Consider the following 5,000-nt stretch of genomic DNA (forward strand, 5'->3'; position numbering starts at 1 on the left):
GTGGCTCAGACCTTGAGGTCGCGCTGTCCTCTAAGAATAACCTGCCTTCGTTCTCCGAAGCTGCAAAAATGTCAAAACTCAAGACTCCTGCTTCGCCGCCGCACATCCGGGTTAACTTCTCCAGATTTCCTGTCTGCAGGCATTAAATCAACCTCGGGGACATCTTGTGCTGCGCCCATCTTCCCCCCCGAATCCCCCTCTCCGACCGCGACACCGAGAGATCCAGACAAACACGGGCGGCTGCCAAACATCATTACTCACGACGCCCACTCACGTCCACCGCGCCGTTTCCAAGCCAGCCGCCGGATTCCCGAATGGTGATGCAAGACTTTCTCTTAAAGAAAAAAAAAAAAGACTCCTGCGAAGTTGTGAAATGAATTTGAGATGAGCTAGTGGAAAAAAAAAAAAAAAAAAAAAATCCTGAGTCACTTCGATTAATAACGCAGTCGTTACACAATTGTTACACGGTTGTTACACAGTCGTAACATCCAAGGGGCTCGGAGAGAAGAATTTTCTTTGACGTATTTTCAATCGATATCTAATTTAGAAACTTCTTACTTTTTCCTCGTGTTTCACATTCCATGGATGATTGCATACAGGATAATGTCGGTACATTTATACGATCATTAATCATTTTAAAGTTGAAATAAAATGCCAAAAAATGTAAATATTTAACTTGCAATTTACATTTTGTTCAAATTACATGCTACCTAGTAGGCCTGCACATAAAAATTAAATTAAATTAAAAAATTAAATTAAAAAAACTGAATCAAATTAAAAGAAATGTGGCTCACCAGCCAAAATAATCGCCCACCCCTGATCTACAACATATGACTGCTTCCAGTGTGTGTGTGTGTGTGTGTGTGTGTGTGTGTGTGTGTGTGTGTAAGCTGGCGTGCACCGTGCAGCCGTCCCGTCAGGACGTGCACGGTGACCACCATTCTGAGACAGACATGCATTACAGGTAACGGATCATCAGGGTCGGGAGCCTGGAGAGCATGGCATGTGCGCGGCGTGCGCACGGAACGTGCACAGGCCCGCCAAGTCATCCGGCGGACAGCTGGAGTCCGTCTGGGAAACACCGGCTCTGATTAGAATCAAAACAGTTTTGGCCGCGAATCAGCCCGTAACCCTGGAAACAACCCCAACACCATCCTTTCAAAATAAAAGCCCGCTAACAGTAGTTAGCATGCTAAAGCTTGGTCTTATAGGAATCCAGAGGGAGAACTTCACTGTTCACTTCGCGCACACACACACACACACATCTGTCCCAGATAAACATGGCAATAATTGTGTAATTACACCTCGCGGTTTCACAATATAACGGCTGGTGGTGCTGAAAAGGCCCCAAACAGCGGGAAACTCGTCAGGGGATTAAATTACAGCTGCTAATCTGTGCTCGCCAGGATTAGCGTTCATTTCTTCATTCATTCACAGGCTGGAGCCAATCACTGCTGGCTCTGGAGCGAGGGGCGGGGCTTAACCCGGACGGGTCAGCTGTCAATCATCCAACCGCACTCCCTCTCGCTCTCCTCCAGCCCGGTAAAAAAAAATAAAAACTAGCGTATGTTAGCATGTGCTTAGCCTACTGCTGCAAGCTAACTCAAAAAACATCCACGTGCACCCATTAGCCACGGCGGCTGCGGTCGGTGGTGATTAGCTGCGGCTACGCTAACGTTGACATTAGCCTCCATCCCATCTTCTCCCACCCTGCAGAACGTGAAATAAAATTCCACTGGCTTATAATTAACACAATAACCAATGAAAGCTGATATTCCAGCACGATCAAACAGGAAGCCAGTGAGTAACGGCTGTCAGAGATCCAGTGTGTACATCCAAATATAACACACACCCACACACACACACACACTCTATCGCCACAACAGGATCTATCTTTGGACGTGGACGGACGGAGCGCCAGCTGATTGGGAGCGGGGGGGCAGATAACCGCCTCTATCGCACAAACACCAACTGTGTCAACAGCGGCCGGCATCAGGGAACACGAGCGCTATTGATAGCATGTGAGACGTGTTATGGGCAGAGTGTGTGTGTGTGTGTGTGTGTGTGTGTCGGTGGGAATCAGCATCAGCATTCCACCTAGATGATAGTCCAGCCCCCCAGGAGTTTGGCGGCGGAGAGAAGGTCGGCGGCCGGAGGGACTACTTCCTGTCAGATGGCGTTTCAGCCAAACGGCGTGACGCGACCGCCGCCGCCGCCGCCACCGCCACCGCCACCGCCACCGCTCGCCTCAATTTTTTTTTCATGGTCATCGTTACGATTCTACTCTTGAAAAAAAATCATCAGGGGAAACCGGCACGGTTACGTAACCTTTCACCGCCGCTGACCGCCACTCTGATTGGTTGGATTTGACTGTACAACTGTCCCCCCCCCCCTTACACACACACACACACACACACACACACACACACACTCCCTGTTATGTAACACACAATCACATCCAAAGTGCATTTTGGGGGAGATGCAGGACCCCGACGGCGCCCCCTACAGGATGGTTGGTAAAGAAATAACATTCGGGTTACATAACGGCGTCTGGTGAAATCTGATTGGCCAGAGAAGCGACCCCAAAGAGGCGTCTGCGATGGCAGACGGATGACGGGACAGAGCGGTTGCCGTTGACGATGGCTGGGGCTCGTGTTTGGGATGGAGCGAGTTTGAAGGGTGGAGGTGTTTACGGGATGGGGCGGAGGGCGGGGGCGCTAACAACAGCGCTAACATCGGGCTAAAGGTCAACACTAAAGCTAAGTGGAGCCTGAAGGACAATCGGATGTGGCGAGGCGGCGAGGCCGGGGTAGGGGGCGGAGTCAGCAGTGAGGCAGCGGGGGTTCGGGCAATGACGTCACATGACATCCGCCACTGAGGACTCCGACCACTAGGGGGCGCCATGTCCACCGTCACACCCTGCAGACCTCCGGCTACATTAAATCCGAACTAGCATCAAAGGTGAGATGAACAACTTGCATCGCCTGATTCTAGCCAATGGTAGCGCTCAGCATCGAGCGCTAGCTCCGCCCCCGCCGCCCAGGAGGAGGCGACCTGCGAGCCGTTCAACCTTTTCCAATTTGTTACGGTCCAGGGAGCCAATGAGAAGAGGAATGCGAGCGTCCGGCCGAGTGGACTCTGCTTGAACCCGGACTTCCTGTCCGCCCAGCTGGACCTGCCTGGCCCGCGGCCAAGGGCGTGCACGTCGGACCGGAGCGCACGGTGCCAGAGGTGTAGAGCGTAAAGGTTCTGTTTCAGACGGTATTTCATTCTGTGTGTCAGATGATAGTCTCTGTGTTCAAGTACTGCTGTCCATGTCCAAAATAAACTTCTGTTTGCGTGCAAACACTAGATTGTCTCCCTGTAAAGATACGGTTTGTGTGTAAAATATACTATTGTGGGCATTTACAGATACAACTCTGCATGTGTGAAAATACTACTGTCCAGATGTAAAGATACTAGTCCACTTGTAAAAATACTACTCTGCGTGTAAAGATACTAGTCTGTGTGTAAAGATACTACTGTTTTTGTGTAAAGATACTTGTCTGTGTGTAAAGATACTGGTCTGCATGTAAACATACTAGTCTGCCTGTAAACATACTACTCTTCATGTAAAGATACTACTGTGTACGTGTAAAAATACTACTCTACATGTAAAGATACTACTCTGCATTTAAAGATATTATTCTAGATTGTAGAGATACTAGTCTGCCTGTAAACATACTACTCTTTGTGTAAAGATACTAGTCTGAAGGTAAAGATACTACTCTTCGTGTAGAGATACTCGTCTGAATGTAAAGATACTACTCTTCGTGTAAAGATACTCGTCTGAATGTAAAGATACTACTCTGTGTAAAAATACTAGTCTGAATGTAAAGATACTACTCTTCGTGTAAAGATACTCGTCTGAATGTAAAGATACTACTCTGTGTAAAAATACTAGTCTGAATGTAAAGATACTACGCTGTGTGTAATGATACTGGTCTGCATGTAAACATACTCTTTGAGTAAAGCGCAGTAGCTGAATGTAAAGATACTCCAGTCCATGTGCAAAAATAGGAAAGTTGTAAAGTAAAGATACCAGTCTACAAGTAAAGATACCATCTGCTGGCACGTTGGCAGTATTTCGATCCTTCATAGCAGCTGGAAAGTAATTGAATTCCCTGATGGATGACTTCAACAAGAATGAACTCACTTCTCTTCGGGTGGCTCCGGCCAATCCCGGCTGTCAGTGTGGCGAGGGGGGCGGGGTTTGACTCGGAGGCGTCGCCTGCCAATCACGGACGACCGACCTGCCGCATCTGGTCGGTGCGTTTCCTCTCAGGAGGCGGGTCTTTGAACACACGCGCACTGCCAATGTGCACGGAAAGGGGGGGGGTAGTCTAGCTGACGGGAACGTCGTCCGTCCAGATTTTTCCTGTTGGGCTGGCGGCGGCTGACATCATCATCCCTGGGACGGCGCTCCAGGGGTGACATCACCAAGGGGCGCACGGGGAACCAGCGTTTGTTCATCCCCCCTCCACATACGAACAGGACAGAACAAAAGACGGGTGGCGTCCGTGTGTGTGTGTGTGTGTGTGTGTGTGTGCGGAGGGGGGGGGGGGGGTTTAGGAAGCGCTTCCCACGCCATTGACAAGGGTCCGAGATGTGAGGCGACACCAGGACATCTGACAGGGTATCTCTGTCCACACACATCCTCAGTGGAAACTCTGTGTGTGTGTGTGTGTGTGTGTGTGTGAGACAATCTGTGTACTTAAACTCCTCTCGGCCCGTCCTCCGAGGACACACTCCGGATCCAGGGTTCTGATTTTCACCGTGTCACCACTGCTCTGGCGGTTGCTTTGTTTTCTAACAGGAAGCGCTGCGTTGCGTCCGGGATGTAGCGCAATGGCGTTCCTTTGAGTAATCCCAACCGTCTCCGCGGACGTGCGACGTCAAAATTCAAATACGGAACGATTCGAAATACGATCGGATGATCCAATCACGGTTGTCGATACGCC

Source organism: Fistularia commersonii, chromosome 35 (assembly GCF_037954325.1).
Source record: "Fistularia commersonii isolate RoL2024-O1a breed Wild chromosome 35, RoL_Fcom_v1.0, whole genome shotgun sequence".
NCBI lineage: Eukaryota > Metazoa > Chordata > Actinopteri > Syngnathiformes > Fistulariidae > Fistularia > Fistularia commersonii.